This window comes from Anas acuta, chromosome 4 (genome assembly GCF_963932015.1).
Source record: "Anas acuta chromosome 4, bAnaAcu1.1, whole genome shotgun sequence".
Taxonomy (NCBI): Eukaryota; Metazoa; Chordata; class Aves; order Anseriformes; family Anatidae; genus Anas; species Anas acuta.
In genome coordinates, this window is record NC_088982.1 from 27,901,709 (window position 1) to 27,927,250 (window position 25,542).

Genomic DNA, 25,542 nt, shown 5'->3' on the forward strand with positions numbered 1-25,542 from the left:
CCTGTAGCACTGTGTCCTACACTTAAGTTACAGGAGCATACAGAAGGGCAATAATGTCATGAAAAATCACATGGGAACAAGTCAGAGAGGACAAGCCCAACTTGAGCAAAACTGGTAACAGGACAAAAAATACATTTCAGCATCATTACAATTATATACTTTCTTATAATTTTGACAAAGACATAAATATTAGGCCAAAGATTGATGCAAATGCCTGACTATCTGGTGTGTCGGCAGTTCTGGTTAAAAAATTAATAGTTATTTTTTCAAAATTTTAGCAAACTAAAAATGTTTCAGTCACAAAGGTGAAATATTCATGTTCAAACATGAAACAAAGTCATTCTTAGTTATAAAATACTTCGTTGATTTTTTTTAAGGCAATACGAAAGCTTTTAAAATTATGTCCTATCTTTCCCCAGTACAAGTAATTTGCTGTGACGCTTTCTGAAGTATATTCAGCTTCTGCCTAAGTTCATTGAAGAAGTTTGAACTAAAATATTTCACTCAGCCCTGACTCGTTCAGTCCTGAGGTTTATTAATCTAAAGAAATAATGCTGGTATATTCTTGTTATATTATCAGCCAACAGATTCTGAAAAAAATGCATGATGTTTACCAAAAATAAAGAACTGCAACAAACACTCAGGGCAAGTGATCTCTGTATGAATTATTAAGGATGAGAGAGAGGGAGAGATTATTCCTAATCTATGGGAATACAGAAAATTGAGACATAAAGGGATATTTTCCAAGCACCCATGGTAAGAACACTGCTAAAATTTCCTCTCAGAGCTGATATACTCTGGCATGATAAAAGTGACAGCAACTTCATTCAGAGGAGGTCTTACAGGCTCATTGAAAATTTGTGTCAAACAAGGTTTAAAAAGCAGTTTGTTCTGTCTGCTGTTCCTCAAGCAAAATGCACTAGATTTTCCCTAGTTAATCAAATGTTAATATCTTTCCAATTTTATCTTTTAGGTCCTGAAACAGTTTTCTCTACAATAATGCTGAAGCTGCTCTCACTGGCTGCAGCTGTCTATGGTATGACAGATATGGACAGGAGGGAAGTATGTGTCCTGGCAAACAGATACCTGGCCCAAGCCTATTCCAAAGAATGACACACAGTAAGTATAAACACAAAGAAAAAGAACTTCTAAAATATGCAATTGGAGTGAATAATTACAAACACATTGGAGTGAATACTTAAAAAACATAGCTACAAGCTTCTGGAAAGGTAAAAGTGTTCTACCTTCAGTTCAATTTTTGCAACTGATTTCAGAAATTGGAAACCGATTATAACATTCCACATAGACACATGGTCACAAGATGAGCCGTGATGACTCCTAAAAATTTTCAAATTATTAAATACCAATGTTTATTACTAGTAAATAATAGTTAATGATTTGTCTTTTTGATTAATAAACCCCAGAATACATTTTCACATGACTATCTTTATTCTACTGTTGTGCACCAACTTCTACTACCTATTCTAGTTTGTGCTTGTAACATTTATTTTCAATGAATAAAAAAAAAAAAAAGAGAAAAGAAAAGGACAGATGTTTCTGATTTTCCTTTATATGGATGACAACGTAGAAATGTATTGTGGAATCTGGCACTGACTAGTTCTTGAAGTAGAGTTACCACATGTCCCAGTCACAAAACAGCAACACATAGTATAACATTTCTGGAAGGAATCTTGCTGCAATAAAATGGATCACAAGAAGTTTGCAATCTATGAATTTTACCCAAAATATAATCCACCCAAGATTCCTTCTATTGAGTATCTGAAATTGAAAACCAGTTCACAAACTGGGGAGGGTGCTAGTTGTATTTTACAAAAAATGCATTCCCCATTCAAAAATCTGTGTAAGCTGCTTTCCTATATGATCACAGAAACAAAGCTTTAATATTGTGTGGAACATCTTTTTTGATCTGTAAAAAGTGTCCAGCAAGCATGCTGTTTGGAAAAATATTAATATATCAAAAGAAGGACTAACACAACTACGTAGCATGATATCTTTCATCACTCGGGCCAGATAACTTCGCTGAATTAATGCCTATTTGAACTACATACATCTCTTTTAGTGAAAAATCAGCTCATGATTTCAAAAGCTCCTGGTGATGGAGAACATTCCACAGAGCTTGGTGAGCCACTTGGTTAGCAGCCCATTATATGTCACAGAGCACGTGTCAGAGCTGCAGGGCATTGTTTCCCATGGAAGTACTTATAATCCTCAGCTTGCCTTTGTTTTTCAGAAGCTGAAGTCTTCCTCAGAGTTTTTCAGCACACACCTTTGCCCACAGGCTGACCCTTCTATTGCTCTGATACCGTTCTCACCTTGGACTGAAACTCCCTGAGCTCCCCTTGAATCACATCCAAACTTCCCCATCAGCACTTCTGGCCACCTTGGGAGCTCCTGAGTACATAAACAAAGCATAAATACCTTTGCTTGCTGTGTTTTAAGGTTGCTTTTCAGTGTGTTTCCTGCAGGTTGGCAGAGCAGTGGTTGAGGAGGAGCACACCAGCCCACCTGGGACAGCAGATGCCCTGATGAAAGAAGACATCTGCTCCCACCTGCAACCCATCAAGGTTTTCTCAGCAGTTTACCCCAGGCCTAGGCAACCTATTTTCTCCCAGCTTTAAGATAAGATTTAGGGAACTCTCATCCTACAGTAGGGATAAGGACAACATAGTGACCTGTTCAGAATCATTACAAATATGACAACTCGCTCAAACCCATGCAGACTCACTGCTACTGAAGAGGGATTTCTTAGGTGTTTGCCCCCTACCCCCTGCTTCCTCTGTTCCAGGACTAATTTCAACATCCACATCTCAGAGCTCCCCAAGGTATCTTTATTTCAAAAATCGCAGGCAGGCTCAGGAATGTCAGGGTTAACTTTAACCCACACCTCTCCCCAATTAAGTGACCAAGTTAAAGCCCTGTGAAGTGTTCAGGATGCGGCTGCCTAGTGGGGTGACTGGACAGCGGCTGGCACTGACGAGCAGGATGCCTGCCCTACCTGTCAGTCTGAAGGAAGATGTGTCTGGTTTGGCCTTCAGGGGAAAATCCTGAAATTCAGGAACTTGGCAACACCTCCTGCGGCTGCTCAAAGCACTGCTCTCCCCTGGGATGGAAACTTCATCAGCTGCCACAGGGACAGGGCTAGTGGGAAGTTTCACACGCTGTGTCACTAAGTCTAAACTTTCTTCTGAATCTGGTTTTACTCTCAAGCCAACAGGCAGACTTTCAGGTAACTCATCACTGGAATGGGAAAGAAATTACCAAATGGTTAAAAAAGAAATTAAATGTAGAGAAACAGAATGGTGACAGGTTCTGGCAAGGTTTCTGGGTTCCAGGCCTGCCAAATGAAGATGCCAGGCATGTTTAATTTTTCCACACTTTTGCACATCTTTCCTTTTAGTCTTTCCTGTTTGGAATTACAGCTTTTTTGGGAAAGAGTCATCTTCCTGTAATTTGTTTTACATAAAGCTATTTTGCTTAGTAAACCCAAAGTCCACTATGAGGTGAATGATAAGATGTATTGCAACCCCCAGGCTTCCTATTGCAGAAATACAGGACACCAGCAGCAGCAACAGCCACAACGAAACTACAGTTCAGGGCCAACGTTTCCTAAAATTCACCCTCAGGATCAATGGGAGACTTTGTCCATTCCCCGTCTGTACTGTGACATGCTCCAGAGGAGGTGGTGGGAGCGAGCATGTCCCTGTGGAGCTGTTCATTATCAAATGCCTGGAATGCTAATGTAAACACCTTGCATTTATTGCATGCTTCACCTTTGAAGACTTTTGCCAACATTAATAATAATGCTACTACTCATAGAGCTTTTGTAAGGATGAATTTGTTATAGTCATTAGAGTCCACTGCTCTTTACCACAGTCATGTAATAACATACTTGGTGCGCACTCCAGAATGAAAAAAAAGAAGTCAGCTGCATTACATTAACATCTACTTACAGCAATCCAATGATTTCTCCTCTACATAGCCAGATGATGACATGTAGCCACATACGACAGTCCCTGAAATCCCATAGCTGCTCTAACCCTCACATGAACCTGTGAAAAGCACTTGTCACGATATCTGCCAATTTACCATTTATTCTCTTTCATGAGGGTACTTGCAAGTGTATGTTAATGTGCAGTGCTGTTGCTGGCATCTCTCTAAACACTTCTTTTCCCTCTTTGTGGCTCACCCTGTCCTCCCAATCTCTTCCAGAGGTTGACAGAAAGATAGTGGCTGGCCTGTCACCTTGCTTTTAAATGGTTAGGGAGACCAGGCTTTGGACTGACAAGCCCATAAGGAAAGTCTATCACTGTTCAAAGCCTGCAGAGTCACTTGATACACAGCACTGACACATGAAGAAAGAGACTGGAGTTGGCCTCTGATAGAAATTCCCTGCCCTGTTCCTTGTTCTTGTGGCATCACCATGCCTGGCAACCCTTAACACTTTCCTTCTGACATAAGGTCCACTTCTACTTTGGAGATGAAAACTGATGGCTTTTACCTGATGATTAGTCCTCCACTTCAGTGCCAGGGAGTGGTGCCTCTTCTTCTCCACTCTTTTTATATGTTCCCAGTCCTTCCCCAAGCTCCTCAGCCCCGTCCCCAGAGGCACAGAGGGACCACAGCCCAGCATCATCCCTGCCTCCTCCGGAAAGGAAGAAAATCTGCTACATCAGGCAGAGCTGCTAAGTGCCTAAATTTAGCTGGGATGAATCTGGGATTAGACCATCAGAGCAGGGAATAAAACCAAGGCATCTCAAGTATTAGGCGAGAGTCTTAACACCATCCCCTACATTGCTCTGGGGATCTTTGCCATGCAGCAGTCCAAGCGTGCAGCATTAAAAATGATGCTGATAAAGACCAGCACTGAATGCAGAGAAAGCAGAGATCAGACATTTAAAGAGGACAGTATGTAGCATACATCAACACTTCCACTCTCTTTCTCTCTCTCTCTCTTTTTTTTTTTTTTTTTTTTTTAATAGGGAAAACAATATTTTTGTCCTAAGCTTGATTTTGCCACTGAAGTGCTGGAGCAACACCTAGCGCTAGCTCTTGATGTGCAGGCACAGGAAGATGCCACCACACACCCCATGGTCCTGGCCAGGCACCTTTCCCAGCTTATTCACAGCGATTTCATGCACCAGGCTGCCATGGCACGCTGCAGTGCCAATCGGCCCCGTGTTTTGCTCCGTGACAGTGTTTAATTGAGCCTGTGAGTGGCCGGACAGGTAGACAACCCCTGATGAGTCAGTGATGCTCGTGCTCACAGCGCTGTGCCTAATGGAGGCAATTGCATCACGCTGCTGAGAGCAGAGCAGCCAAGGCACGCCCTGGGGTAAGTGGTGCCTGCTGGTATGTTTAATTATACTCAACGTGCCTGGCTGTTTGATGTCAGGAATCAGAGATGGAAAAGACCTGCTGCATAACCTAACCACTACCTCGGTGAAGTATGTTTTCCTTCCTATTGAAGGCAGCGAGCCTTTCACTGCTTTTCTTCAGAGGAAGCACCCACATTTTTTACTGCGCTCCTATTTCCTGGGAGTTTGGGCTGTCTCTCATTATGGCATTTCATTATTTTCTGACTCAACCCGTTTCCAGCAGTTAATGGCTCCTTACAGCCTCCTACTCCCACCCACCTGCTGCCTTATGGGCTGCTCTGGTTGCACCCAGCCTTCAAAGCTGGGAGCAGAGGCTGCTGAGCAGAGCCCTCACCTCCCCATAGCCTCTGGAGGACCCATTGCACTGCAAATTTGGGGAGCTCATCTGCAGGGCCACTGCATTGTGGCCACTCTCAAAGCCATTGCAGAGCCATGGGAATAAATTTGGCTTCCTCTCCTCTTGCTTATATCACCTGCCTCTTCCTATCTTTGCACTTGTTTGCTATTTTCTTTCTTTTTTTTTGTTGTTTTTTTTTTTTTTTTTTCTTTCTGCTCTGCTTGCTGTGTGGCAACTATCCACACAGAGAAATAAATATCCAATGTAAAAAGATTGTTTTCCTCATTTTTTATTTTATTTTTTAACTTCTTCTTCTCACTGACACTTGAGTATTGTTCTGTTTCTTGCTCTGGGCTGCTGGAGTTTTTTTGCTGCATCACTGGTGCAACAAGTCCCACTGAGGCAGGACCCTACATGTATGGCACTAATCCCAAGTCACAGACTCCTTCCCTGTTATTATCTGCTAAGCTCTGATGGGAGATGCGTCACCACAGGAAGTTCATCCAAAATTTTCCTTCTGGTAAGCTAAGAAACACCTCCTGCACACATCAGGGAGTTCAGATGTGCATTTCTCCACACCAGAGTCAACAGAATCGCCTATTTATTTATTTTTAAAGCCCTGGGATGGCTGCTGTGCACTTTTGACCTGCTGTCAGTTTGAGCAGCGATTAGCTATTTGCAAGATGTAAGTACGTCGTGCAGCAAGGATGCCCTGATATAATTACAAAATACCAGCGATTTCAGTGATTTATCGCCACTGCCCTGCATCCAGCACTGAAGATAAACAACGGTGTAAAGAAAGAGATGGGTCTGAAGTTCAGAAAAAGTCCTCCTGCGTGGGGGTGGCAGGATCCTGCAGTGAGCTGAGGCTGTGAGCCAGCCCAGGAGCCTGTCCCAGGCTCGTAGCCTGCCTGTGCAAATGAGCCCCACGTTTCTCTGGTGTTAATATTTTAGCAGAGCTCTTCATGGATATTTCAGGAATGTCATTTTCTGAAGAGACAAAAAAAAAAAAAAAAAAAAAAAAGCAATGTTTGTTGTCAAAAGTGGACAAAAAATACTTTTTTTTCTGGATGAAAAAAGTATTTGAGTGAAGGCTAAAGTTTTGCCCGAGGTGCTGAGATGCCCTGGTGCCATGACCAGGGATCAACAGGTCACCAACAGCTCTCCAGCACAGTCTCCTGGCAGTGATGCTTCATGGCACTGGGGGGTCAGCGACGTTAGTGTACTAAACCAGGTCTTGTCTTTCCTGGAAGTCCCTATTTCTGGCCTTCCTATTTGAAATTTGGAATATTTTCAGAAACTTTTCTAACTTATAGAGAGCAGAAGCTGAGAAGCCACCTGCAGAGCTGTAATTTGCTCTCCCACAATCCCAGTTCAGCTCAGAGGTTTAATCCAGGTCACCCACATGTATGCAGAGGGACGGCCTTCACAGTGTTCGCACCCTGGATGGCCTTGACTGGGACGGAACACTTCCCTGAACTACATTTCAGCTTCCTTGAATATAAAATGAAAGCTTTTAGGTCTTTGTTTCTTTGTTTGTTTTGTTTGTTTTCAAATCTGTACAAAGTTTTTGTGCTGACCCATGTTTGTGAGCGCTCCTCAAAACACAATAACACTGGGTGGATCAGAAGGGTAATGCAACATCTCATTGATCTGACCCATTGATTTTATTTACCATGCCATCCTTAGGATGTCTGACTGCAGGATAGCTTTTCAAAGTCATGAACCAAAGGGAAACAACTTTTTCTCACAACGAATAGCCCAGATGAGAAGGAAAAAAAAAAGAAAAAAAAGAAATTATTATTATTAATAATAATAATAATAAGCAGCTGTAGAAAGGTCACATGATCCAGACAAATCAAAACCACCCGAAATAATTCATTATTATTATTGTGCTGCCCAAAACGAGCTCTTAGCTGCCTGCTGAGAAATAGTTATTTTGCTTTTAAAATTGTCATTCATTGTTCTTCCTGTATTTAAAAGAAACATAAATTTTACAAATTAAACAAAGTTATAGTTAGGTAAAATTAGTTTAGAATTATATATGTTGCTGTTATAGGGCAGTTCCTTCTAAGGGGAAAAAAAGAGACAAGTGATATGAAAAAAATGGATGATGCTTAAGAAATCAGTAAAAGAGAAACTTGTGAGCACCTGCTCTGGGCTGGCAGAAAAGCAGCAGCAGCAAAATAAAATATTAATTAAATATAGTTCAATAATTTATATCAGAACTCATCAGAAGAGTTATTTGTTCCTTCTTCTTCCCTTTAAACTTTGCAACCAAAATAGCTATTTTACTTTTAGCAATTGAAGACATTAAAAATATTTTGAATGTGATTTGCACAAGGATAGTAGTGCTGTCATCCTTGCACATGGGTTAGGATTTGGAGAAAAGACAGGATCCTCATGCTACAGAACATTTTCTTCTCTCTTTGAAGGAAGACAGCTCCTCATGGTAGTCCCATGAGGCACCACACAAAGCAAAGATCTGCTAAAGACCATCTTTTCCAGGGAAATACAAGTGTCAGGTACCCAAACAAAAATTCTCGTGAGCATTTGTGGCATCTTTGCAGCCAAAATGTTTATGCCTGAGTCCAATGTTTTAACCTTTTGGCAAACAAATAAATAAATAGGGATTCTGGATATAAGATTAGTATTTTTTTCCTTTTTCTTTTTTCTTTTTTTCTTTTTATTTTTCCTAGAAGAGAAAAGCTTCCACACAAATTACATACTTTCTAAAATAAAGAAACACTTAAACCAACAGCCTTGACAGTATATTTATCAAGAATTGTTTGCATGAAAATAGTTTTTATAGGAAAACACACATCTGAGCAGCAGATCTGTTTCTTTCAAAGTACATGAACTTATGCTCAGAAGTGCTGCTCTGATTCTGAACATTATTTCTGGACATCATAAAATAAATTCATTTCTATTCTTGCTAAGGGAAACTTCCTCAAAGAGGGCCTCAGCAAACTGATGCAAGATTTCTGCAAATTCCCAGTTTGCTGGGAGGTGCTGTTAGCAGCACGTGCTTCTTTTCTGAAAAACATATTAGGGCTTTATTTTCCAATATTTAACTCTTATGGATTGTGTTTGCATTTAGTACAAATCCATTAATTTAGATACCAAGAACTATTGCAGCTGCCCTTCAACTATCCATTTTAGAGGGGCATTTAAAACTTCCATGTAAAACCTTTTTTTTTTCTCAAACCCTATGGAATTACCACCACAGGTTATTCAGTGTCATAGACAGCCTAAATGGAAACTAACGATGAAATGCAATTGAAAATAAAAACAAAACCCCAATGGATAAAGTTTTGAGCCAATGCTCATTCTGGGACCTTCAAGACAAATGAATGAAATTTGTAGTCTTCTGACACTTGCAGTGGCTCTAACCTGAAATCTTCGTGCTTATTAGAGCCTTGCCAAGAATACTTTTAGGTTTTGACTGAGCAGTCCACCTGAATCACATGCTGTATTCTCACAGACATTAACTCTAATGCCTTACTGTTTCTCCATGCTGAGAACATAGATATTGTACTCTAACTCAGGATCACAGGCATGACATATGGAAGTTCTTAACTTCCCAAGCCCTAAAGTAGATGGACATGGTTTATACTTCTACAAAACTCTTTTAAATGACACATTTTAACATTTTTGTGTTTCTGAATGAAAGCAAAACACAGACCAAAAATGGGATTATTAGCTGGAGTCATTAAAATGCCATGCATAGTACGTCTCAACAGGGGAAAAGAAACAAATTGGAATCTCAACACTGACCTCACCTCATTTGTTTTGAACCTTTTGTAATGTCTAGCGTTGCCCAAGAATAAATATGTAACAAAACTATAAGCAGCACAGTTTCACTTTTAGATCTAATGTAATACATCAGCTCCCTTAAAAAGAGCAAAATCTGTGTTGAAAAGTTGAACTCAGTACAGCTAGAAGCTGAACGGACATGAAGAAATCTCCGAGTGTCAGGCTGCTGCTTTCCTGCCAGGTGGTCAGCGCAGATGATGAGGGTGTCTTAGGTGAGCAGGGTGTGCAATGGGTGCTGTAGCAGCATCCCATTCCCTGGGGAAGGGCAGGAGAAGCAGGAGTGGGAGCAGAGGAGAAGAGCAGAGACCATGTATTGGTTCAAATCCCCAACAGCACTCTTCAGGCATGGGGAGCAGTTGTATATCGTTGGCCCAGCTCCTGCCAGACATGGAAACCAAACCCTGCGTGGAGATGTGGCTTACACAGCTGGAAGCATCCCAAGAGGTCTCCAGTTCCTCCCTTGCCGAAAGCCAGGAGCAGACATCTCCATGCTGCTCCTGGCCAACGTTGGCACTCAACTGGTGACTTCTCAGCCTTGTCAGAGAGTTCATCCTGGACAGCCATTTCCCCCTCTCCCAAGAGGAAGCTCTTCCCAATGTCTAACCTGCATTTTCTTGGCTGAAATTAAAGTCCATTAGCCCGTATCCTCTCTACTGATGCCGCGGAGGACAGCCTGGCCCCAGCAGCATTTATGCATGCTTTAAAGCTGCAGCCTGGTCCCATACCATTGCCCTTCTCAGACAACATTAAGCTCAATTCATCCAGCCTCCCTTCATGGACCACAGGCTGTGGGGAACACAACCTGTCCTGCTGCTGCCCTCTGGGCTCACTCCAGTCCCTCCAGACCCTCTCGAAGTATGTCATCTGCCGTCCTCCAGCCCAGGCATTATCGCAAGGACGGAAGGATTACTTCACATCTCTCGCAGGCTCTGTGCCTGTTTACACAAGCCAGTGGGATGTTTGCTTTTTTTGCAGCAACGCGACTCCGCTGACTCACTGAGTTGTGACACCCCGCAACCCCCAGAGCCCGCTTCGTGGACACGCCACCTACACGGCTGCCCCTTGCCCCACGTCTTGGTCAAGAAGCCCTGCCTCCACCCGCTGCTGCGACAGGCAGCTTTTCCTCTTGGGGTACCCCTGCAAGGCTGTTGAAGTGCACTTCAGTAAATAAATCTAAAAAAAACAGGCCTAATTGCCAGCAGATGGCAGCCCCCTGGTGGTAATAAAAACACAGGCCCACCCAGAAAACCATCTCTGGATCCATTCTGCTCCATCCCTGCGAAGCAAGCAAGGAAGGTGGACGCCTCTTTGGCCACCTTTGCATTGTGCAGGTTGTGGGCTACTGCAAAGGGACAACCCAGGAGAGGGGAGCTCTCTGTCTTTTGCCTCCCCTTTTGTTCCTGCACCCTGATTGGGCTCAGCAGGCCCGCAGCAAGGCTGCACAAGCAGCGAGCCCTTTCCTAACAGCGGCACCTCTGCGAGCAGGCACTCCTCCCTAATGGCCTCCGCTCATCTGGAAGCAATCTGCGCCCGTGATGAAATGCATGCCCTGTGTGCGGGGAGGTGGGAATTTGGCCGGGGGGGTTGTTGCACACACACACACACACGCACACGCATGCACACGCACGCACACCATCCGTGGGAGTTGGCACCAGGGGTCACGCTCCCCGCCAGCCCAGGGTGCAGGGATCAGCCCTGGCAAGGAATAAGCATCCTTTCTGTGAGCAGGGCTGCTCAAACAAGCACTGCACAGGACTTGCTGCTCTGCCTCACCACGTCCTTTATCAGTTCACAGAAGAAGCAATAAATCTGATTCAATCGCATATTTATTTATCATACACTCCAGAAGCAGACGAAGCTATTGAGTAAACATGTGGTGGCCTAAATGAGTCTGCTTTGTCAAAATGCCCTTACAGTTCTTTTTTTTTTCCTTTTTTTTTTTTTTTTGTGTGTGTGTGTGTGTGTGTGTCAGTTTTTGTGTTTTTGCTTTTGTGTTGTGTTGTTTCTTTTTTTCTCTCTTTTTTTTCTTTTTCTATGATCTATGCAAAAACGAGCGCTTATAAACAAATGGCAACATCTATTTATACTATAGCTCGAGACACTTAGACAGTAGCGTCTTGGAGACTTTTGACGGAGGCAGCAAATTGAGCTGGAAGTCGATCTGACAGGAAATAAAAGCTAAAACTGTTTTTCTAAAGAGCAGAAGATAACACTAACAGGCTGGGATGAGTAAGAGCACAGAATCCAGATCAAGACGGTGAATATAGGAATCTGTGTACTACAAAAATCTCTGTCAACAAAAGGGGATTCACATTTGTGGAACAAAACAAACAGCGTATCTGAGTCAGTCCGGAACAGAAGGGGAGCAGAGCTACCAAAAGCCCCAGCAGGATCTCATGTGTAGCAAGAGAAAATTTCATGGTGAGCAACATAAAAAACAATAAAATAAAAGCCAAGACTAATAAATGACTTGAATTCATGGACATGCTTTTTGGATGACTGGTTGGAGAGGTCAGCATGATCTCCATCCACAGTTTGTTCTAGAAGAAATCTTGATTAGGTCTGTGCATACAGATCCTTATCACACACGTGAACTTCCAGCTTTGCCATCGCTCTAAAAGCAGAGAGCAGATGCAGCATGGAAACCAGCCAAATTAAAGATGGAAACAAATAGTTTTGTGGCAGTATGCTTGCTAATGCCTCCGGAGGGGTGCAACCACGTTGAAATATAAAAAATACCGATGTAGCAACTTTTTATCCTTGTGATATAGTTGTCAGATGGATGGTTCCTAGCAAGTTCATGCCACCAATATGACCGGGGGAGGGAAAGCCCACAGCACCTGGATGACTACTATTAGATGTAATGAGAAGGAAAAAAAGAGCCATAAAATGTTAGCATGCTGCAGCTCCTGGGCTGCCTGCGTATGCAATCCATTTGCAGCCCCAAACGGCTTTGGCTGAGCCCCTGGAGGAAGCAGTGTTCAGCAGCCTGCCTTGCAACACCAGCCTCAGGAAGTCATCAATCAGCCTGGGGAGAGTCACGCCGAGATTTCTGCCCAGATGAGAGGTTATCAGCAAAAATAATGTTCCCACTGAAAAAAAAGTGAAACCAAAAATGGAGGCTCAAATGCCTAACCAAACTGTATCCTCGCTGTGCTTGGCAGGGAAACTCGACACCCTTCACAAGCTGGATGTCCCTCACCTTTTTCTGGAGGTCCTGTGGAGACACAGCAGTGCTGGTGGTTGTGTTTCAGCGCGGCAAAATGACACATCAGCAAGGAGCAAGCTGGCCCTTAAAGGAGCTCTGACTGGAAACAAAATGACTAACCCCCAAGTCATGTACAAAGGCAGCCAAATGGGGTCAGACTGAGCATCCTGCTCGGCACCCCGCTTCTGCCCCTTAGGAGGTGAGCAGGCAGAAGCACAAGAACAGAACACCTGCAGGGAGATGCTTTCCTGATGTCTTCTCCTCATCACCTCTGGTTCAGGAACCTCCACCAGAGCTGGCCTCTTGCTTGATAAAGAAAAGCTTGAACCACAAATTCAAAGAAACGAGAGCAGTGAAAGCAGTATTACTCTGAAGGAGGGAATATACCTCTGCACACAGGGAAGCAAACACTGTGATAGAAAGCTGAGGTGTGAAGTAAAAAGAACTTGAGAACTCCTCCGATCCTGGAGAAGCTCTAAAGCACACACGAAATGGGACTCCAGGCTCCTGCCATCTGAAGTATCTGACAGCCAGGAATGCTGGCAGGAAAATGGAAGTGTTTTTTATTTTCTGGCACAAGAACAGCATCTGGATCAGGGTGTCAAAGCTGAAAACTATACATGGCACCCTGTACTTCGTCACATCCAACAAGAAAGAAAGTGCTGATTTAAAACCACAAAATTTCTACATCAAATTCCTACAAATTTAGAACACTTTAAATTATTTTATTATTATTATTATTTTTTAAATCAACATTTACTCTGGTCCACATCCTTATACAAATGGTATCTCTCATATACTCATATCCTATGCGAATTTTGCCATAAACCAAAATGGTATGTTTCATTTACCCTTACTGCAGTTTTAGTTACTAAACAAAGGGGCATCTGTTAAGTTTTCACATGTAAAAATATGTAGGTCCTCTAAAGATAAAGGTTGCCTTCCAATTCCATATCTGAAAGATGAGTGATCAGTAATTTATTTTTCAGAACAGTAATAGCTTAATCAAGCCATTTTGCAGGCCCCAGCAAATGGTAAAGACATCCTAAGTCAGTTTTTATATCAATACAATTACCTAAAAAAGCTAAGCATACTCTGGCCCTGATGGATCAGGGCACCAAAAGAGCAAATTTCTTGGAAATCTGTGTTTAGTGGAAGAGTGCAGGTGCTGCGCATCTGGTTCTGCACCTAGTGGTAAATATCTGAAAGTGCTTGAGAAAATAAAAGAAGAAAGGAAGAGGAGATCTTAAACAGGAAAGAAAAATATGAAGGGAGCCAACAAGGGGTTAGCAAGCAATCCTGCTATTAAGGTGAGAATGAAACAGAAAAGAAAAAAAAAGAAAAAAAAAATGAAAAAAAAAATCACCGAGAAATGAAAACTCAACAAATTTATAGCACTGAAAACAAGTTAGAAGCTCTTGCTGTCCTGGCAAGCAGGGGCTCAGTGGATTTGCGCCACAGCATCTCATTAGCTATGTTGTTCTTATTTTTGCCTCCTCTTTAGCATTCTCACCACTTCTCCTTCTTCCACTATGATGCATAATACACTCTGCAAAGATGTTGACCAGCCATTTTGGGTCAATTTCCTTACAGGCTGATCTCAGATCAGTTGCAGATGGCTGTTGTTGTGGTGTTTTTTTTTGGTGCCCATGACACTGGACATTTGAAATTGTTTTATCATCCAGACAATTGCCTTGTTTCTGTGGAAAGAAAAATCCCATTCTATCAGAAAGCAGGAATGGCAGCAGCATTAGAGCAGTTTTGTCAATATAGAGACACTGTAAATTTGCAGATCTATGAAAATTTCCAAATAATATAGTATTTCTAAGAGAGAGACCATTTTGCAAAACTATCAATATTAACTGTCATGTGTGAACCAAGAAGGAGAGACCATAAAATTATCTCTTTACTCTGTTGCAATAACAGCTTGATAAAATATCAGTTTTTCTGACTGTTAATCAGCTGTTTGCAATGCTGAGAGGTTATCCAGCTGATGCTTACACCAACACTCAGAGCAAGGCTGGAACACACTCTTTCTTCTCTTTTTAGATCCAGGCTGCATACTGGACGTTTTGTACAAGAAGACTGTTCCAAGAAAAATGCTTTCTGAATATACATTTTGTTTCAAAACTTTTAGTTTTTGGTGTTGTTTACCTCCTAGTCTGTTGCCTGTTTTCATTTTGTGGGGTTTCTCTAACCCCCACAGAGATGGCGTGTTCTTGCGCTTGGTGAGGGCTGTCGTACTCTTACCTTAATTACCCAACACAAATCTGTTCAAACTAACTGTGTTTGAAGCTTAAATTTTAATAGAAACACACGTCCGTGACAGACATATGATTTGACAAGACAGCACAGTAGTATAGATTCTAACTTTTTTTTTCTGAAAATCTCTGCATTTTTTCTGATGAGAAGGACTCTTAAGCACATAGCACAGATTTGCCTTTAGCCAGAACACTATTTCCTAAAATGAGTCATCCATGAAAACACATAGGTTTAAATTACAGAAAAATGCTTTGCAAACTAACCAGTGTTGCAAAACCAGAAACAGCTCAAGAGACCTGGAGAAACTCCAGTTCCACAGCATTCAGCCATTCCCCCAGTCCCTAGCCGTTTAGTCTTCCTGTCATCCTCCCTGCTTTGGGGAGATTGTTAAGCTTTTTGTTAATGCAAGAATGAAAATCTGTCCAGAAATGGATGTGTTAATAGGCAGTAAGAAACAAGTCATCCTTTCTTCTTTTTGTTATTTCCAGAATTCCAGTAGGAGGGTCATATTGTAGAGGCTGTATTAAGTTTTGTCTCATAGTCTCTACCATGACTTTTGTTACATACACAAGCTCAGGACAGCATATCTAAGTAACATAACCACAAAGCATGTAATCCAGTGCATTCCCTTGCCTGTTCATGGAAAGAGTTGACTGCCGCATAGCACAGGGTTTCTGTCTGTGGTTTTGATGAGCTGAATCCAAAAACAACCATTTTTTGTTCCGTCTGAGGCCATAAAAGTCAGAGCCCGTCCTGGAAGCACAGGCATTTTAGGTCAGGAAGGAAACTCATTCAGCAATTGCAGCAGAGCCTGGATTATTCTGTAGCATGTAGGGCTTAGGCTGTGCATTTTAGAAAACCTTTCCTGCCGTGACACTGCAGCTTGGACTCATCCGTTTCAAACACAAATTTCTTTCTGCCTCCTGCTTGCAGGGCTCTGCTGGATGAAAGTTGCTGAAGCAGAGTCAAAGTCCCAACCCTCCTCTCTGTGATGCATGCACTTCTCTGCAGAACAGTGAACCCTGAATCATGAACCCTGAATCACAACTCCTACCGTAAGTTAACACCAACACACTGCTGATGACAAAGACGGTGCCAAGAGAGGACTGTGCTATGCACATCCTGGTCTACATTTCCCCGAAGAGCTTCTGCTGGCCACCATTTCCCAAGTCCTCTCCTTGCAGACAGGCCACAGCAGACAATCCTCAGCCCAACAGGGACAAAAGCAAAGTGTGCTGCAGCAAAGGGGAAGACCAACAGAAAAAACAGGGGAAACTCTCTGGAGAACAGTAAAAAACAAGTCAGATGTTGATTACCCTCCTGCTAAGGTACAGAAAGGTGTAGTCTCCCCCTTGGAGGTCTTCAAAAGCCACCAGGACATGGTCTTGGGCAACCTGCTGAGTGACCCTGCTTGAGCAGGGGTTGGACCAGGTGGGCTCCTGAGGGCCCTGCCAGCCTCAGCCCTTCTGTGTGATTCTGTGGGTGATAGTCTGTAATAGTGTCACAGAAGATCTTAGCCCAACAGCTCCTGACAAGTAAAGTATCAAGTAAGCACTCAAAACTTTATGTTGTTCATCCCTCTATGTTCAACTCAAAAAACACCCATCAAAATTGCAGCATTTTATTTCAGCAGAATTAGACGACTTATGGGAAGGAAAAGCTATAACTATTTTAATGTCAAGTGAAATGCATTAACTCCTGGACATCTGTCCTTACATTTCCTTTCTCTAAGCACACTTTGTTAATGCCTAAACAAATTCACACTATTTCTCTGTGCCACCACATACAGATTCATTATTTGCATCTACCACCTCTTCTTTCTCTATCCCTTACTTCCTTGGCTCTTCCTCTCTCCAAAACTTTTTGACCACACCATTGCACCCACCTCATTCACTGTCATCTTTTATACGCTTCTGGCTACAAGTAATAGCTGAAGATGGTCTCCCAACTTTGAAATCAGACAGCCTGTGCACTAAAACTTGCAGTTTCCAATGGGAAACATCTTACTTCTGATCTGCTTTCCCATTATTATTTTTCCTTTCTTCTTACAGTGCTCTCACGCTCATGGCTGATGGAGGTATAAACAGAGTCTCACCATGCCCCAAAATACATAGCAGCACTTTGGGAAGTTTGACAAACTAGAATACGTGTTTAGATTTCCTGACTCAGAGACAATGCAGAAAAGAGGGTTCTGGCAAGCTTCCTGGGGATGGGATGCAATTTCTTTGCTCTGTGATATACAGTAGGGGTTACAGGCACTTTGAACACTTTACAGAGCACCAGTTCAAGAAGAACAAATCATTTTTTAATCTTTGTGCTGTAATTAAACACAACTTAGTGGTGTTTCTGCATATAAGAAAGCTGACTGGAGAGAAGTCTATTTCTGTGAACTAAAAAGAAATTATAACACAATACAAGCACAGCATGTAAATATGAGCACACTTATTACTTCCACTGTATTGAAGTACCTCTCAAATGTTGTTTCCTCTTCCTTCTCTGACTTCAGAAAAGATGTGCCCCTTCATCATTTTGCCTCTGTACAAGGATTCATTTCCTGCATGCATGGCATTTGGGACAATTCCCAAAATTTCCCCAGGTCCATGGATTCTGAAAATAAGGGACTAGAATATTCTGGGTGATATTTGTGCACATCGCTATGAGTAGATCTGATCTAACTTGATATACCTGATTTGTATGTGCAGTTGGAGTAGCAGCCGTCTAAATATATTTGAGGTTCTCTTCTATTAAGGCAGTCTTTGGTTCCTAACTTGCCTTCAGGCCTCCCTAAAGCTTCTGTCTTCAAACATCCCTAGTTCCCCCACCCACAGCTCATCCTGACCTTCCTTCTCCTCCCTCACTGAACTGATTTCTTTTCTCCTTCAGTGCCCATGAAGCCCCCGAAAGGCAGATCCCATCTTCCTCAGACCTCCTCTGGGTCAAGTCCTCCTATTCCCCCGTGTTTCTGTCCTGAGGACAAGTGAGACACAGGGAGGTGGAAATTTTTCTAAGAAATTCCATATTCCTATTTTTTTAACTACAGTTTTCAATTCAACATTTAGGTCTTTGTTTATAAGATGAGATTGCCCTTGTTAGTAACATCATTTGTAATACACATTGCCTCCAGTGACTGGTTACAGTCTTCATCGATTTGCAGATTTATTACTGTGACTCAACAGTCCCACATTTTTAAAACCAGGCAGCTAATGTTTTCTGAAAGGCTGAACAACTAGCACAAGAGGTCACGCTCACTTCAACTGATCTCTAAAATGCAAAGAAAGATTGTGTAAAAGCAATGCGTTCTTTAAAAAAAAAAAATACAGAAAAAGAGCAGATCACTGAAACTTTAAATGAAGCTGGGAAAACACTTCATGAATATAATTTGTCTCACATCTGTTGTTAGTCGTTTGTATAGAAGTCTCCCTGCATGAAGCACGCTGGCGTCCCTAAGGCACTCAGCTCCCCCTTGCTCCGTGTGCATTGCCTAGAGCCTAATGCAGGTAAAAGACTCTTGAAAACACAAGCCTCTAAACAATCCCCAGCAAAAGAAAGAGAGGCAAACCCAATGAGGCCACAGTTTCACCTCTGGCTTCTATAAAACTGGAGGTTTGTGTGCCATATGCCATCTCCTAGAAAACTCTGTTTGGCACTGTCCTTTCAAGAGACATACATAATCATTTGCATGCCGAGTCTTCCTACTGTATTTTCAATGAAATACTGACTAATTTGCCTATTTATTTTCTCCACTACCATAGAATCATAGAATCATTAAGGTTGGAAGATATCTTCAAGATCAAACTTTAACTAAGGATAGAATTAATAGCTTTGAAACAAAAGATCAATGGACTTTCAAAGGTTGTATTTGTGCTAAAACCCGACTTCTGGAGACCTAACTGTTGAAACCAGATCATCTGGAAGAAGGAACGTCCTACTGAGTGCGATGTACCTGTCCTTCACTTGAAGAGTCTAGCTAACAAAAAAAAATTCTCCTCCAGAGGCAGTTACTTCATCACAGAATCTGTCCTTCAGCCTCTGAACTGAAACTTATCAGCGTTACTGACGTGCTGAGGAAGGTCATTTAGACGTCTAACAGAAAATACCTAAACATTGCTTTAAACTGAGCACAAACTTAACTAGCTTCAACTATGAAGCTTCTGCTGATGCTCTGCAAAACCAGGAGGGAAGTCTTCACTCTGCTAGCATTGGTAGGAAGAGCTCTGGCACTGGTTCCAGGGGAGCCAGGTTTTTAAGTCTGCTTTTTATTTTTTTATTATTATTAATATTTTCAATATTTGTTTACAAAATATTCTAGTTTTTATTATTATTATTGCTTGTGGTTGGAAAAAAAGAGCATTAACTGTCTAAAGAACACAACAAGGTTTTGTTTTGGTTTTGATTCTGGTTTGTTTTTCTTTCTGTGTGTTTCTTTTCTATGCACACAGTTCTTTCTATGTATTTCTTTTCACTTACATTTCATCTAGGAGAAATCACAAATAAAAATCATTGACAGTGGATAAAATCTTAAGAAAACAAAACAAAATAAACCTGGTTTAGACACACCCCAGCTAAACCCATAACAGATTCAAAATAAAGCTCCAGCATACTGCAGTAATGCTAAGTTTCTTTATTATTTAAATGCAACCTCTCTCATAGCAAACCTTCAAAGGAATAATAAGGTAATTCAAGTGGATATAAGAGGAAAGCTGGGACATGAAGAACATGAGAGAGAACATGTTATTCTGAAATGATCTGTTCAAATATGCATGCTATAACTCACATAATGGACACTTTCAAGCCTGTATTCTACTAGATCATGTTGTCTGTACAAATCTGGGTAGACAAGCATTTTAATTCATAAAATCACAACATTGATTAGGAACATGGATGATGTACAAATACAGCTCACAGAGAAAAATCAAGTTCTTTCCAAAAGAACAACAAAAAATAAGAAGACCTTTTGGGAAAAGGTTTTAGGAAGCAGTAAATATATCTAAGAGAGAGACAAGGTTATCTGGGATTTATATTTTTTTCCAAATATTTATGCCAGGTGCTAAAAAGCAGCATTGCCCTTGCTTAAAACTATTTGGACAAGCAGGCTTACAGCTTTCCTCTCTGTGTAAACAGTATAGCAACATTCTAAACAGATTAATAGTGGTATCTGTTCAAGTCAAATATTTATGTAAGCTAGATGAGTGGAAAAGGTAGTCTAAGGAGAATATTTTAACCGCAAATTACAAAAGGTACTGAAGTATCCTGCCTGCAAGCAAACATCCCACCTTGACCGAATGATGTTGTTTAAAATGAAAAGGCTTCACAACTTAATCCATTGTTTCCGGTTACCTAAGAAAGATGTTCTCTTTCCCTCAGAGCTGTCAGAGATACTTATTCTCATGCTAGCCATCACAGCAGAGAGGTACCAGTACAAAAGCCTGCAAAACCAGCGTAGGTTCAATTGCCATGCACTGTGCTGGAAAGGGGCCACAGATTCTCGATTCTCTCTGTCTCTCTCTCTTTTTTTTTTTTTATTCTATAATCCTGAATGAATAACTAATTCCTTTTCCACACCTAGGAGGAAAGGAAAGCAGAAGGGAAGAGGTGGGCAGCCCTCTGTTGCATCAGGTCACAGTGTGGCAGAGCTACCTGGGCCAGCCTGAGCTGCAACCTTTAGGGCAGCCTGCTCAGGCACGAGCTGCTCCCGAGAGACCTCATTGATATTTGCACAACGAACACCTCAGACTTCTGTCAGCTTGTAAAAAAGAAAACAATATGAAATAGCCCTTCAAGTTAAAAAATTCTATTAGAGAAACTCAAATTTTATGGTGGTGTTCTGGGCCTGGCAATGTCGATGGTCGAATTTAAGAAGACTGAAAAAGCTTAGATAGTGTTTGTCTCTTACTCACACCCCAAATTAGTGGATTTCAAGAAAACTTTAGACAGCCCCTTAAGTATAAATCAACGTCCCTTATCCATTCTGTCTTAATTTTTTGCATTTTTTAATTCAAGTAAGAATTCGTTTTAAGCAATAAACAGCTACGGAATTAGAGCAGCACGTCACCAAGGCTGAGATATTTTATAGCTTAAACCTGACGGGTCATATTTCAACAGAGTGTTTTCAACATCTGCAGGCTTTTGTTTTGTGCAAGGCAGAAGTAAATGTCTTGCAGAACAGGCACCAGAGAGGAGCAGCCAAGATATGTAGGTGGCACAGCTGTACTGCCTCAACAGCTGGACAGAAAGCCTTCTCTGAGAGCAAGCAGAGCAAGGAAGCCTCTCTCACACAGCGATGAGCATTTTGTTAAACCAGGCGTTTGCCTTCTCCGGCCCTGGGGGCCAAACAGCAGTGGGGACCACTTACCCCCTTCAGTCTTTCACTTAGCTGGGCGGCCTGCTTTAGGTGGTGCTATTTGAACAACCACGGGTTGGACCAGGGGATCTCCAGAGGCCCCTTCCTGTCAGCCACACTGTGATTCCATGCTTGATCTTTATCACAAAACGTATTTTCCTTAGAAAGACTGGTGGAAACAGTCAACCGAAGTTAAAATAGCCCTAAAACCATGTTTCTAAACACCAGGCTCCTTGGACTCTGGGGATGTTTCAGGCCTAGCAAATCCTCTGCCTCCAGGAGTTGCCCATTCCCTCATCGTGGCAAGAGGGTGGTCTTTCTGCTTGGCACCATACAGGGAGGTTGTGCTGCCTGTGCTCTGCGGGATGTGATGCTTCTGGAGTGCTGCTGTAGCTGGCCGACACCCCTCCAGCTGCCATGTGCTGTCTGTCCATGTTGACATGGAGCTCCAGAAAGTGACAGCATAGATCTACGAATAAGTGGGGCAGGAGGAAGAGAAATCTCCTCCATACACATGCTCTAAATAAATAAATAAATCGAAAAACCTTCTGCGAAGGAGCAGCAGCTTGTCAGGGCGGAGGGATCAGCCGCTCATGCTGCTGAACTCCTCCTGACTCCTCTTTGCGGCCCAGGCCCCAGTGAAGAAGCCTCATGCCGGACTCCACTGCGTAATCCAAACACTAACCTGGTTTTCCAGCTGGTTTTCAGCACTCCCAGCTGAGCGCTCTCGCAGGAAATGCGCACCTTGGAGCCCGGCCATCTGCGCCGTCTGTGATCCCGCTGGCCTTCCTGCATCCCTGGGGCTGGGGGCAGGAGCCACGGTGCCTGGCACGGACACAGACTGTCCTGTCGTGGCCTCAGAGAGGCAGCAAGTTAAATAGAAAACACAAAACAGACTGGAACAAACCGTGACAATCCATTTCTTCTCAGCAGTGGGACGGGGCTGATCGCCGCTGCCCCAAAAAGACCACAGTTTGTATGCACACAATGTACTGAAAGCCTCTGTCCCAGCCTGTAAGTCTTCCTGTCCAAGCCTCTGACTGCAAATAATGCAGAGATCAGGGTTAAAAAATGAAGTTTTGCATGATTGCAGACTGGGGATGTAAATCCTCCATTCAGATCTGAGGCATAAATGGGTTTGGGGAAAATAGTCCACCTTCAGAGGCTTGAATTCTGGGTTCTAGTTTTCTTTTCTTTCCTTCTCAAATACAGAGGTGGTACTCTGAGCAGATGAACATGATTCCTGGAAAAGTTTTTGCCAAATAAAAATTATTGAGGGAGAGCGGGACCAGATTACAATCCATTCTAGAAGATCAGGACATGGAAATGGTGTTTTGATATAGCTTTGGAAATCTCAGCAAGCAATCCTTCCACTGAGGTTGCATTGCAAATGAGGGGATTGCTTTCTCAGAGGATGACAACTGCTGGCAGTCACAGCCCCAGAGCTCATGCCACAACGACGTCTTTCAGAGGCTTATATTCACATCTACTCTTCCAGCTACGTTTCTCCAGAAGTTAGTTTAGCATTTTGGGAATGTTTCCAGAGCAAAAGCCAGGTTCTGGGTTTGGATGATGATATCTTGTCCCCTTCTTCCAGGACTTAATGGAATGGCAGTTCAGCTTGTGTCATCTAATTGCTCTCACAAACTGAACCATAAAAAATCTGGTCTGACTCACGACAGGTTTCACATTCTTGCACCCAGGAAAGGCTACTGCATTTTTGAATAATTAACTAAAGACACAGTATTTTATTTATTTATTTTTATTTTTTTTTTGAAGAGGCTGAAAACCTGGCTCTGTCCTTATGCTGGCCAAAGCAGAGGTGTCAGACTTGCTGTAGATATATCATATACTTCCACTTAATATCAATGGATTAGTACGAGCATAGGAAACACATTATCACCTGTTCTAACTTACTGAGGCAGATGTTTAACTTTCAGAGCGTTGAGAGAAACCAATTTTCTGTCCCAACTAAAAATAATAACTCAACTACTCACAGGAAGTATGAAACTATCTTCAAAACAGGAAGGAGAGGATGCTTTCTGGATGACCAACACATCTAGATGTGTGTTATTTTTCTAGTCCAAGTGTATTTCTTTCCAGATTAGCATCATTTTTTTGTACCACTGCTTACATAGGTGAGATATATTGTGTATTTATCAGTAGTTAGTAGAATTCAGTTGATATAATTAGTAAATATTTAGAATAAAATATTTTGCAGCATTCTGCCCTTTTAGATATAGCTCACGAATATTAAGCATTAGATAAAATAATAAAGTCTCCTGAAATCTAGTTTTATATTCTGGTAACTTTATTATTATTATTTATTTTTGTTGTTGTTGTTGTTTAGCTTGTTGCTCTACATAGTACAGTAATATTGTACCATAAGAGGAAAAAAATCATACTGGGAGGTGACAGTTCTAGAACACGGATTTTGAGACTGCAACAAGTTTAAGAGAAGTTACAGGAAACTTAACTTGAATGCCAAAAATTTTCCAACTAGCCAAGCCAAATTCAATGTAACCCAGTCTAAGGAACACCAGAGGAACACTCAGAGCCTTGCTATGATTATATGTGTCTGTGCCTTCACACACAGTCCAATTTTCAGTGTAGTGTGACTTAGCAGGATGTTCAAAAATAGATCGCTGACCTTCCACTGAAGTCGCATTAAAGCTGAATTAAGCATCCTATTGTGGTGCCATACCATATGCTGTAGATAACAGGGCAAGCTATCGGATGAGTGGGAACAGCAATTATGGGAACAGAGATACCTGAATAGCTGTTTCCCTCTGGCAGATTGTATGCTACAGTTGAGCTGGCAATGGGCTTTGGCAAGGCAGAGACTCAAAGGCACAGCCAACAGCGTGAAGATTTTGTTCATACTCTGTAGAGATGAGATGAGATTAGCTCCTTCCGTCCCTCTTTTCCATTCCCTTCACAGTCTAATGGCAGTTAATATGCAGACATATTAAGGGACTTTGTTCTTGACTGCACTGACATGTAATTTAACACAAGAGCCCCAGAGATAGTGTGATGCCACATACATTGAGGGATGCAACCCTTAATTTAAGCAACCCCAGCACCCTGGGTTCCCTCTGAATTCAGAGACTGGCAGAACCCAAAAGTCACTGAGCTAACATGATGAATCACAGTTATTCTTGGGAGTCCCACACACCTCTGTGGGGACAGAAATAAAAAATAGCACTTAAAATAAGTCTTTTCTCTCCTTTGCCCTCCCTCTTTTTGCTCATATTTTTGATAGATACGTTCTTTGGCTTCTTCCTATTAGCCAAAGGAAAACAGAGGACACAGATTAGGCTGTTGTTTCAATGTAGAAAGATGAAAGGCTGAAAATCAAGCCAAGCAATCATAAAGCTTTCAAGGCTAATTACTGAAAACTTCTGCATGTAGATTGAGCTTACATGTTGGTGTGCCTTTACAAATTATTCTGCAGATAAGAAAGGACCCTTTGTAGTTTTAATGTCCTATCCCTCCAGCCAGCTTCGAAGATACAGCAAGCATCAATAGCTTGGGCTTGCACTGTCTGGGCTCTCAGGAACACCTTGTACTTCTCTCTCACCTTCCAGACCCCAGGGCAGGATGCTGAAGGACCCTCCTTGCTGGGGATGGTCACCAAGAACTGTGGCCTCTAAGCAAGACCGTCCTATCACAAGGTGTCAAAGCAAACACCAACCTGACCCATGGCTTTGCAGAGGCCACTGCAACGAGCAGGGAGATGGGGTGACCTTCCCTCTGCAACCCAAACTCCACGTCTGAGCCAGTGACACAACCTATTTTAGGTCTAGAAGAATAATTCTTCATTGTCCCAAGTGTCTGTTGTCCATCCCAGAAACTGTGGTTGTGGATCAAAATGTCCAGTCCAGGATTTGACAGCAGGGAACATGACCTTGTAGCTAGCTGCTGGCAAAAGGAGGTGCCCTGGGGAGCAGCAGCAAGGAGCCTGGAGGGGCCAGGCACACATCCTGGGGTGCCTTGCCAACATCATCATGACAGAAACAGAGCTGAAAAAGTCGTTAAAGTATCTTTGTTAGACTAATAGGCTGAGGCTAAGTGGGCAGTCGTTTACAGTATAGAAACAGGCACACAAGATGCTTCGTATCCATCACGTGTGTTATAAACACCAGTCCTTGCACTGCGCTAACAAATGCTGTCTCTATGTACA

The 25,542-nt window shown here is 42.3% G+C and overlaps 1 long non-coding RNA gene across 4 annotated transcripts in view; it reads right to left on the bottom strand.

Annotated features, from left to right (window-relative positions):
* The window catches only part of LOC137855789 (uncharacterized), a 28,649-nt gene extending 26,052 nt beyond the window's left edge, over window positions 1-2,597 (bottom strand). For 3 of the 4 annotated variants that reach the window (XR_011095943.1, XR_011095940.1, XR_011095942.1), the window contains exon 1: window positions 2,334-2,491. This is a non-coding gene — a long non-coding RNA (uncharacterized lncRNA). Of the gene's footprint in view, window positions 1-2,333 lie in introns of all 4 variants that reach the window. The other variant, XR_011095941.1, reaches the window with a different exon arrangement.
* Between the last annotated feature and the right edge of the window lie 22,945 nt (window positions 2,598-25,542).